Raw genomic sequence first — 12084 nt, forward strand, 5'->3', positions numbered from 1 at the left:
CCCCTATTCAGGGTAGAGCTGACTCATGACAGAGGGAAAATAACAATCTAAAAACACTTTAAAGTATTCAATAGATTTCGAGCTTATCACGTCCATTGGCCAAAGCAAATCACATGGCCAAACCTTCTCTTAGTGGGAGGTTTAAGTTCCTTGCATGGATGAATTCAAGAAAATATTTCATATAAATAATAGTCTTTTACTGGAAGGTTCTGCACCTGGTCCGAGGGACTCTCTGGCTGGATGAGCAGGAGCACATTTAGCTTTAACGTTGCAGGTCTTGATTTCCTCTGGGTGGGGAAGTAAGAAGGACAACTTGGTGTCTCTCCTTTGATGCTCTATCTCTTTGGGCTCCGGTGGTTCCCCCGCCCTGTAACAACTGAGATTTAAATCCAGCTTTCAGGAGTTCCTGTAGTGGTGCATATACATATTATATATTACATAAATATATGTTAAAAAAATACTCTCTTGGAAAGTATTTTGTATCCTGGAGAGTATAAATGTATTACATATTAATATTTACATTTATATTTAATATAAATATATTAAATATTCAATAATATTAAAATATGAGATATGTTCTCTATTAAAATATTTATTTGTATATATTACAATAAATGTCATCTATAATATATTGTATTACATAAATATAGGAGTTCCCATCGTGGCACAGTAGAAACAAAACCATCTAGGAACCATGAGGTTGTGGGTTCGATCCCTGGCCTTGCTCAGTAGGTTAAGGATCCAGCATTGCTGTGAGCCGTGGTGTAGGTCGCAGATGCTGCTCAGATCTGGTGTTGCTGTGGCTGTGGTGTAGGCTGGCAGCTGCAGCTCTGATCTGACCCCTAACCTGGGAACCTCCATATGCTATGAGTGCAGCCCTAAAAACCAAAACATAAATAAATAAATAAATAAATCCAGCCATCAGAAAGATGTTCACATCAGAAAAATTAGAAGAAAACAGTCCAAAATCTAATTTTGATTTTTTTTCCCGGGATGATTTTTTTTTTCTGTTGTCTTTCAGCTTTTCTAGAATGAGCATGCACTTATTGAATAAGGAACTAAAAAAAATTACTTTTTCAAAATTAAAAGATTAATCTGGAGCCAAGTGGAGGACCAATATCAGTGGAGAGATCCTACAGGCAGAGAGTAAGGCGGGGGAGAGATGAGGCTGAAGCAACACGGTGGCCATGGGAGCTGAAAGGAAAGTCAAGGTAACTTGAACTTGATGGGACTGGTGACACCAAAAGGTGAGGAGGGAGGCTTCTGTTGAGCACCTGCTTTGGGTCAGCAGCAAGCGATGTGGCGGTCCTTCTGACCTGCAGAAGAAGAGATACCTTTCTGTGAGAAGGCTGCAGGTGTCTTTTTGGGGTACAAAGTCAGAAGTAATGGTTTCCTTGAACCTTCACTCCCAACACAAACCTATCACCCAGCTTCTGCAGAGTTGTACTGAGTTGGCGTGAACTTGAACAAGTCTGTTGGTGTCTCTGAGATTCATGCTTTTCACGATGGAAACGGAGATGATAATACCCACTCCGAAGAGCTTGTAAGGATGGATAGAGATCATCTTTGAAAGCATGTGATGTGACGATGCCCAGCACATGCTAAGTAACGATTATAATGATAAAGCTATACCGGTTCCCCAATGTACATAATGCTACAAATGATGTGAGGAAACGGCCCTGGCAAACCCCTACAGTCATAATCCAAATAGTCAGTAAAAGCCGTCTATAATTTATCCATACATTTGACCGCTTAATAATCAAGAATTTCTTCCTTGCATCCAATCGAAATGTCTCCCCTGCCACTAAATCCATAAGCCAACCATCTGCCACGTGGCAATGGCCTTGGTCTGAAATCTGAGTCCAATGTCACAGAAAGAGCACTTTTTTCAGAGTCACAACAGCTTGACCCTGGACAGGTCACTAAAATCTCTAAAGCTTTAATTTCCCCCTCTTTAAAGTGGGAGCAGTATTATCTATACCTTGGCATCCTGTTTTGATAATTATTTTGAGAATGATCTATGCAATACATCTAGCTCGAAAAAAAAAATGTGCAGTAAATGCGAGCTCCTTTTCATTTATTTTTAATGGATTTTACCATTTAAGGAAAAACACATTTTTTAAAACTAAAGGTTGAGTTTTTTTTTTCCAGCTCATTATTTTTATCCAGGACCATTATAGCTATTAAGTGTTGTGAGCTTCTCTCTCTCCAGAGACATTTATGATGCCAATTGGAAGCGTGCGTATACTGAGATTAAAAAGTAATGACTAACAAAATGAACAGTGGATTCCCCTCTTGACACCCAGCCTGCCGCTCCTGAAGCTCGTTTCTAGATATCTAACTCTCCATGGGGACAGTAAACCACATTTCTGGGGTCAAGGAAATATCATTAAGATTTTACAGTTCAAGATCATTTGAAGGCGATGGGGGAGAGAGCAATGACCTATGTAAACAGGGGACCACATTAAGGCGGCACAGGTCACATCCATGCTTGTTATTGGGCTAGAAATCGGACAGTGCAAAATGAACGGTCCCATCCTAAGGCGAGGGAAAGGTTGAGTTGCCAATGGGAACACGAAGATGGGGTTCAGTTTTACACCCATGGGTCTCTCCCATTTCATTATTACACACGAAGAAGCTTCTCAACAAGTGTTTGTATTCACTGATGAATCCAGGACATCCTGATGAAATTATACATATGTATAAATTATATATATATATTTTTTTTTCTTTTTTACAGCTGCACCTGCAGCATACGGAAGTTCCCAGGCTAGGGGTCAAATCAGAGCTGCAGCTGCAGTCCTGCGCCACAGCCATGGCAACACCGGATCCTTAACCCACCAAGCGAGGCCAGGGATCAAACCTACAGCCTCATGGAGACTACATCAGGTTCTTACCTGTTGACCACAATGGGAACTCCCCAGCTTTTTTTTTTGGCCACCCCGCATATGGAGTTCCCAGGCCAGGGATCAGATTGGAGCCACAGTTGTGTGAACCCTGGATCCTTTAACCCACTGTGTCAGGCCAGAAGTTGAACCTGTGTCTTTGATGCTGCAGAGATGCTGCTGATCCGTTGTGCCACAGCGGGAACTCCAAATTTTATTTTAGTTTTCCTTTCAGGTCTATTCTTTTCTGACTCTTCAGTCCCTTCTCTCCACTCCTCCTCTCCACCTCCTCCTCTCCAAAGACCACAGGAATAAGCATGAAATAATCTAATTTAATTTGAGAACCACAGGTGAGTTTCCCTACTGTCTCTGCAAGCCCCTTCCCCCTCTGCGAATGGGATGATGAGTGATGGCCGCTTCTGAACCACCCCTGTTTCATGCCCATGACCAGCTCCTTGGCTCAGACCCACTCTCAGTTCCGGATTCATGCACTTGCAGCCCGTCTTATTTCCCCACGTCTAGAATCAGCATCCCTGTCCCCCTCCCCAGCCCACACCCTTTGTTCTCCAAGCTGTTGCCAGTGTGTTCTTTCTGACCACACCGAGCACCTTTGTATTTCTGCCTATAGTAGAAGGGGCTAACCTGCCTTCACAGGAAGGGAATATTGCGCAAGATTTAAAGGAAGGCAGGGCGTCTGCCACAGTCCATCCTTCCTGCTCCCTCTCATTGCTTTCCCCTCACACTTCCCCTTCCAGCCAGAAGGCACATTCTCCAAAACCTTCTTGGCCTTTGCCCCTCTGGTCTAGGCATGTGCTCTGCTCTTTTCCTTGATATTCCTCCTTGTTGAAGAGGAATCAGCTCAGGAATCTACTCTCCCAGGGAGGGCCCCCACCCCCCCGCCCAACCCCTTGCTTCAGGATCCCAAATTCTTCTGTGACTCAAAAGCGTTCTGCCCCTAGAGGCATCCGGGGGCTCCCACCACCACTGGATTGTACATCTCTCACACTGGCCTGAGCTCACTGGCATGGGAAATGCTGCTTTCCTCTTCCGAGTGGCATTCCCAGTGCCTCATGCAGCCCACAGCAGCCATGAGCACCCAAGCCATGGTTCAGAAAGATGTGAAAAATACATACTTTGTGGAGTTCCCATTGTGACTCAGAGGTAATGAACCCAACTAGTATCCCGGAGGATGCAGGTTTGATTCCTGGCCTCGCTCAGTGGGTTAAGGATCTGGCCTTGCCATGACCTGTGGTGTAGGTTGCAAATGTGGCTCCGATCTGGTGTTGCTGAGGCTGTGGCGGAGGCCAGCAGCTGCAGCTTGGATTCAACCCCTAGCCTGGGAATTTCCGTAGGCTGCAAGTGTGGCTCTAAAAAGACCAAAAACAAAAAACAAATAAACAAAAAAAACATGCTTTGCAAAATGATGCAAGCTAGAACAACAATACCCTAAAGATTGAATATCTCAGAGTCTAAAACTGGAAGCACACAGCAGAATCACTCTGGGAGGATGCTTTTCTGATCACCCTCTTTTGGGGTAATTACTCCACTGAGCGGCTAAATTCGGTAAGGTGAAATTACAAAATAGCCTGCCTCAGACACAGTCTGTCATCTCTGCCTTCTCCACCCCTGAGTGATACCTCAGATAGAACCTCGAGCTTTAACGTCACTTTCAGGAATAATTACGGTCCCAGAGGAGTATTTAACCTCCCACCCCACACCAAGCCAATCAGCCAGAACCAGCACCCCCGGCCAACCCCCGACCTGGGAACCACCAGTAAGAAAATGGAACCAGTGAGTTCTTATCCTGTCCAGGCTAAGCCCCCTCACTCTCTCGGCTGCTTCTGGACCCTCCAGAGTCAGCAGCCAAGAGGAAGGAAGACGGACAGAAGGGCCCATGTCTGCATACTTAACTGATGCCGCAGGTGTGTCGCTGCCTCCCAGGCATCCAAACACTGACCCTTGAACTGGTCCTGTAGAGATGCTCGCAGATGTTCCTGCAACCGGTTGTGTCCTGCAGCTCCTGTCCGGGACAGTCCGGCAGCCGCTTTCTCCCGGGTTCCGCAAGCCTACCAGGTGGCTCTCTTGAGTGGCCCCTGAAATCCTGCTAAGGCCCCGCAGTGAACCCGCCTGTCCTTGCTGTCCTTGTGCAGTTTGCCCAACACCTTCCCCGCTCCTCACCGCTTCAGCCTGTCCTCCCCCTTCTAACTGTGTCTGCCTTTGCCCGACGTTGTCCCTGCATCCTGGGACATGCGTCAGGGTCTCTGGGGCTCCCCGTCTGGCAGCTTCCATCTGGAGCTTCACAAGCATCCGTCCAGGTGGAGAGCGGGACCAGGTCCTCTCTCTTTTTCTCACACACTCTTTCCCCCCCCCACCAGTCTCCATGGAGTGTTATCTCTGAGCCCACCTCCCTTGACCTCCCAGCGCCAAAGCCCCGCCCCATCAATCACTAGGTCACTGCACAGGTCTCCCTGCCTTCCATGGATGGAGCTTGCACTTCTCTTTAGAATGCGAGGTCACCTTTTGTCCTCAACTCTGGGGTTTTATCTAAATTCCGAGCTAGCAGAAAAAAAGCTTGTTTTGTTGTCACAAATCACATCGCAGTGATATCAGGAAAAACAAGAGACAGGAAATGACCTTTTAATGACCGGTGCATATGAGGGTGTGTTCTGCTAAGCTGCAACAATGGCCCCTGATGTCAGAGACCCAGTGCCTGTGATTCCTACAGACATGGAAGGTTGGTGCATCCCCACAGCGGCAATGCTGTGAGTGGTCCCATAAAGACGGGTGGCGAAGGGTGGCCATTTACAAGAATTCTTCTGGTAACAATACCTTAAGATGCTGAACTACACTCATGAGCATCAGAAGATCCAAATATCTATTTCGTGTGCTAACGAATTTTTTTAGTCCCATTGAGCTGCTTCGTAGTTAATGCCTACACTGAGAGTTTCCTGGTGGGTTGAAAATCCAGCATGGTCACTGCTGAGACACGGTTCGATCCCTGGTCCAGGAATTTCCACATGCCCTTAGAACAGCCAAAAAAAGAAGAAGAAGAAGAAGCCTAAGAATATTAGCAGGACAGAAAATGCCAGGTCCCTGGGCCGCAAAGATGGGAGCCACGACTCTACCTGGGCTGGGCAGGTAGGAATATTCCATAAAGGGCATCAGACTGTTAGACTCGGCAAGATTGCTTCAAAGGGAGACAGAAGAGTTTGCAGGCCCCAAAGCAGCTACACTCAAGGAGGAGAAAAATAAGGAAGGCTGGTGGAGGGGGGCACCTTTCAAAGGCCTGGGAGGTGAGATTCAGGACTGAACCCTCGCTCCATCTAGACCTGTGGTTCAGACATCTTTTCCCAGCAGGTCCTCACAGGAGCCGGGGAAGGGTATTCACACCCTCTTTTTTTTCTTTTTCCTTTTTCTTTTCAGATGAGGAATAGGGCTTAGAAAAGCTAACTGACTTGTGATGAGAGCCAAGCTGGGAACTGAATCCACGCTTAGGGGACCCTAAGGCACCTGTGCTTTCTGCCGGGGCCACTCCCAGGGGCGGGGGTGGGGGTCGGGGGAGGCGACAGAAAGCTGTCTGCACTTCAGGACCATCTGACCTTGCCCACCAGAGAGCAAGGGCTGTCCATCCGCACCGCCGGGAAAACACCACCGGTGTCAGAAGCGGCCTGGCTGGAGAGCGGCCAAGGCCAGCTCTGCATCCTCACCTGGAGATACCTGGGTCCTCAGGCTCGGGAACGGGACAGGTGTGTGAAGGGCTCCTTCCGGATGGGACGTCGGGGATCTGAGTCCCACTCCAGGTGCTCCTGCCACCAAGAATTGTCGTCAGGTGTCTTGAGCCCCAGAAAACTTTCCAAAATCATCCTGGTGGCTGCACACCTCCAACCCCGCCTCCCTCAGCCCTGAGAATGGCCTGCAGCCGAGGGGTTTCCCTCAGGAAAAATCTCTGCTGGTGACTGCCGGGACCTGCCTGTCTTCCAGCAAGGTCAACGTCAAGGTGAGAGCAGAGTCCACAGGAAGGGGAGGGCGCCAGGCCCAGAGCTTTCAGCAGATATTTGGTTCTGTGCCCACTCTATCCTGGGCAGTCAGGGCACATGGGGAGAGAGGTCCAGCTCCCGCCCTGGAGGGGACCTGTCAAGAGGGAAAGAAACTTGCAAAAAAAAGCAAGAAATGGGTTCCTTCCACTGCCTTGAGGGAGAAGGTTCACTCAGCCATTCACAGTTGTTGTTTTTTTTTTTTTAATTTGTCTTTTTAGGGCTGCACTCGCAGCATATGGAGGCTCCCAGGCTAGGGGTTGAATCAAAGCTGTAGCTGCCAGCCTACACCACAGCCGCAGCACTGCAGGATCCAAGCTGTGTCTTTGACCTACACCTCAGCTCACGCAACACTGGATCCTTAACCCACTGATGGAGGGTCAAACCCGCATTCTCATGATACTAGTTGGGTTCTTAACTTACTGAACCACATGAGAATGCCTTTATTTTTTATTTTTATTTATCTTTTTTTTAGAGAAAGATATGAGTTTTTGTCTGTCTGTCTGTCTTTCTTTCTTTCTCTCTTTCTATGGCTGCCCCCACAGCATATGGAAGTTCCTGGGCCAGGATTGAATCCAAGCCAAAGCTGCAACAACACTGGATTTTTTAACCCACTGCCCTGGGCCAGGGATCAACCTCTTGCCTCCGCAGAGACCTAAGCCACTGCAGGAAGATTCTTAACCCACTGTGCCACAGCAGGAACGCCCAACAATTCTAATCTGTTCGTGAAAAGCAAACACAGACACTTTCCTATGCTCCCAACCCCTAGAATTGGTCCAACAAGCCACGGTGACTCATCTACCCAAAGGACTCCGTCACTTCCGGCTTCTCTAGCCTCAAAGAAGTGGGGAGAAATAACAGCAACGACGCATCCTCAATGAGGTGGTTCTCTGGGCTAAACCCTCCTCAAGGCTTGGGCGGTCCCATCGTGGCTCAGTGGTCAATGAACTGACTAGGATCCATGAGAACGCGGATTCCATCCCTGGCCTTGCTCAGTGGGCTGAGGATCCGGCGTTGCTGTGAGCTGCCGTATAGGTCACAGGTGCATCTCAGATCCTGCGTTGCTGCTGTGGCTGTGCTGTGGGCCAGCGGCTGCAGTTCCAATTCCACCCCTAACCTGGAAACCTCCATATGCTGCAGTGTGGCCCTGAAAAGAAGCAAACGACAACAACAACAAAATCAAAGCGCGGTACACTTTAAACCCTTTCGTAACTCCCATAACTCCCTGTCAGAGCTGAAGCCACGTCCCATCAGTCGCCTGCAAGAGCATAAATGATTTGCTCGCCCCAGCATGACCTCTACGGCCTCAGCCTCACTCCTCCCCCCAGACGCCCTCTGGTCCCCAGGGATGTCAGCTCTAATGACAGGACCACATCTATTGCTCTCACCTGAGCTTGCAGAGAACTTGGCACTGTGCCTGACATCTTAGAGCCCCTCAGGAAACACTGGCTGACCAGCTCGCTCGCTCTCTGTCTGTCAGTCTTTCTTTCCCACCACACCAGGCACAGCTCCAGGGCACAAGCTTCACCGCCTTCCCCTTTGCAGCTCTGTTCACCGAAGCACCTGGCACACGGCAGATCCCACGAGATGCTGCCATTATGGGAGTCTTCCTGCCTCGGCCAGGCTGCTGCTCCTGGACCCCGCAGGATGCTGAACAAGACCCCAGCGGATGGGTGGGAAAGGCCCCCCCCCACAGATGTGCAGAATTTACAAGAGGAATGAAGAAAATTCCTCAGTGGGAACGTCAAGGTCAGAAAGAAGGTAAGAAAAGATGGACGGAGAAAGTTCTTTGGCAAGAGCGATGTGAGTCCAGGAGAGTCCACGTCCTTCTGACCTCGGCTGGACGTTGCCTTCCACCCCCAGCTCCAGAGAGAGGCGCTCCCAGGGGACTGAGGGGCCCGCTCCACACTACCTGCCGCTGGGACAGGTTGTGCGAGGTCTGACTTCGAAGCCATTAAAGAAGAGGCGCCCTTCGCTCAGACACTGATGCTGCAAAGCAGGAGCTGGCTGGACCTTAAGACAGACGTAATCCTCGGTGGAGGGCAGGAAGGACCTGGCGCAAGAAGCTGCAGGTGAGTACCTAGAGGTCCCCCTGGAATAGAGACCCGTGGCCGGGTCAGCGGAGGGCGCAGGAGCGCTGGGCAGGGCCTCCTGGACAACCCACGGGGCAAGAGTCAGACCCCAGAGAACACAGCCGGGGCATGACTAGGACAATTCTCAGTTCTCAGCACGTTCTTTTTTCCTTTATTTTTAGGGCTTCTTTTGCTGCATATGGAAGTTCCCAGGCCAGGGGTGGAATTAGAGCCACAGCCACGCCGGATCCAGGTCGCATCTGCCACCTAGATCACAGCTTCCAGCAACGCCAAATCCTTAACCCACCGAGGGAGGCCAGGGATGGAACCCGCATCCTCGTGGACACCATGTTGGGTTCTTAAACCGCTGAGCCGCAATGGGAACTCCCTCAGACCCCAGGACTTCTAGTTCCCATCACCCACCAGCTTCCAGGTCAGAGGAATAGAAAGAAGGAAGGCCAGGCAGAGAAAGGGAGCAGAAGCCACGGCTCCTGTGTTCCCCTGCAGGCTTCATTCTGGAACTGACCCCAGGACCAAGGGGGAGGAAGATCTGACCCTGAAGCCATAGAGAGTTTTTTTTTTTTTTTTTTTTTTTTTTTTTGTCTTTTGTCTTTTTGTCTTTTGTTGTTGTTGTTGCTATTTCTTGGGCCGCTCCCGCGGCATATGGAGGTTCCCAGGCTAGGGGTCTAATCGGAGCTGTAGACTCCGGCCTACGCCAGAGCCACAGCAACTCAGGATCCGAGCCGCGTCTGCAACCTACACCACAGCTCACGGCAACGCCGGATCGTTAACCCACTGAGCAAGGGCAGGAACCGAACCCGCAACCTCATGGTTCCTAGTCGGATTCGTTAACCACTGCGCCACGACGGGAACTCCCATAGAGAGTTTTAATAATTTGCTGGGACAGCGCTGTCAGGGATTTCTAGCTACATCAAGACGCAGAGTGACACAGGCACGTGTGCTATTTCCTGCGAGCAGAAAACAGGAGCCCACCAGCTTCCACTGCCTGATGTTTGAAAGTTGCATCTTGACTGTCAGTCATACACCTCGCATATTCCATATGTGCGTGGCTGCCCCCCCACGCCCACACGCACTGAACTCAGCTGGGGATACAGATATAAATAAGCCTTGAACTCTACTCTGAAGAAACTCACTTTTTGGAGGAGTCAGTTCCTTGTTACACATCCTCTTGCTAATTGCCAGGATTGACCTGGGGGCAGGTGCTGAGAGAGGCTGGGGTCCATATACTCCCCACACCGGAGGTTTGCAGTCTCCTGAAAAGCTCTGGAATCAAGTCTTCCCTTTGTGGTTTCATGCCTGCAGAAACCCTGCAGCCTCCTCCACACATTTCTCAAGTCCCAGCCGCAGCAAGGGAGCAGGAAAGGCAAGATCCCAGACTGGCCAACTCGCTCCGCCTCCGCCCCCATCCCTATCCCCCAGGGTCTCGTGCTCTCAGCCAGGCCTTCTAGACACACCGGAAACCAGTAGCTTCAGTGGTTTGGAGTATTTCCAGAACCAACCACCCCCAGTTTGAGATGGCAAATTCTCTTGCCTGTAACCCCTCAGTCTCCACTAGCAAAACTCCTGAGGCTGCTCCCCCAGCTCTGGATAGTTCCGATGGGGTGGGGGGTGGGGGGTGGGGTGTTTTCCCGGAGCCCGAATGGAAAAGCAGGCCAGTCTCCCTGTGGTCTCCTGCCCTTCGCCCTGGTTTTCCCAGGTAGCCGCGCAAAGCCTCGCAAAGCAAATCTGCTCTTCTCCCAGAGGACAGCTCCTAAGAAGCAGGACGATTCCCCTTTCAATCCTTGGCCTCACCCCCAGCTGCCTGTCCCTGGATGAAATGGCTCCTCTTCTTCGATTATTGTTTCAAACCATCGTTTTGAATCTCCTGTCACCCTGTCCCCTCTTGTGAACACATTTCAGTTGGCCTTCCTCCCATCCAAGTGCTACCCAGGCCCAACCCTGCTTAGCTTCTGAGATCAGGCAAGTTGGGGTGCATGGCCGGTAGACTGAAGCAAGCTGTCAACTGAAACCTGAAAGAAGCTCCAGTGGGGGAAGGGGAGGCAGGTGCAAAGGCCCTGAGGCAGCAGCGAGCTCCTGAGTTCAGGGGTCCCTGCATGAACCAAGCAGAGTATAGTTAGAAATGAGGCAGGAGGGGTTTAGCCCATCTAAGTAATCTATCTACCTAGGTTACCAGAGGTTAATCTAGGTAGCTCTTCTTGGTAGATAAGGACCTGGGATTAAAAGTAATGGGGAGTTCCCATCGTGGCTCAGCGGTAACGAACCCAACTAGCATCCGTGAGGATGTGGGTTCGATTCGTGGCCTCACTCAGTGGGTCAGGGGATTCGGTATTGCCATGGAGCTGTGATGTAGGTTGCAGACGCGGCTTGGATCTGGCGTGGCTGTGGCTGTGGTGTAGGCCAGCGGCTGCAGCTCCCATTCGCCCACTAGCCTGGGGAACTTCCGTATGCCTTGGGTGCAGCCCTAAAAAGACAAAATAAATAAATACATAAAAATAATAAAAATAAAAATTAAAAAAAATCCCAAGTAATGAGAGTGACATCATTCAATTTCCTTTTAAAAGACATCTCAACGGCGGCAGGATGAGAATGGATTATAGACGAAGGGAGAGATGACACAGGGGACAGGGAGGAGGTGACGGCCACAGTCTGGGAGTTTGGATCAATGTGCCCTGGTGGGGAGTTGTAGGTTTCAGTCCCTGCCAGAAGCTCAATCAGAGGTGAAATCAGAGGCGGGAAAAAGTGTAACCCGAGGGCTCACATCGCTTTTCATGTTCACTCTGTAGCAGGCACGCTTCCCAGTGTTTCATAGGTCTTACCACATCCTAGGAGATAAGTCTGCTGTAGGGATTTACTTCCCATGTTAGCGCTAAAGAAACTGAGTTACAGAGAAGAAATGATGGGCTCTGGGGAGAAACGGCGGAGTTGCGGGGAGGAGAGGCTTGGCGTCCCACCTGCCAGCCCCCCACTCTTATAAAACCCTCCATCTCTGTGCACAAAGCTTCCAGAACGTACTTCCACCTGAGGTTAGTGTAGCAATGTGGCCGAAACTCAGCCTCTGTCCACCGCTGCCAA

General features: G+C 50.1%; 1 long non-coding RNA gene across 1 annotated transcript; it reads right to left on the bottom strand.

The window, feature by feature from the left end:
• On the bottom strand, window positions 843-7148 carry LOC102159040. Its single transcript, XR_002343065.1, has 3 exons — window positions 6593-7148; window positions 4797-5907; window positions 843-1316 (listed from the first exon to the last, which is right to left on the bottom strand). It is a non-coding gene; the product is annotated as an uncharacterized LOC102159040 (long non-coding RNA).

Source organism: Sus scrofa, chromosome 4 (genome assembly GCF_000003025.6).
Source record: "Sus scrofa isolate TJ Tabasco breed Duroc chromosome 4, Sscrofa11.1, whole genome shotgun sequence".
Classification (NCBI taxonomy): Eukaryota; Metazoa; Chordata; class Mammalia; order Artiodactyla; family Suidae; genus Sus; species Sus scrofa.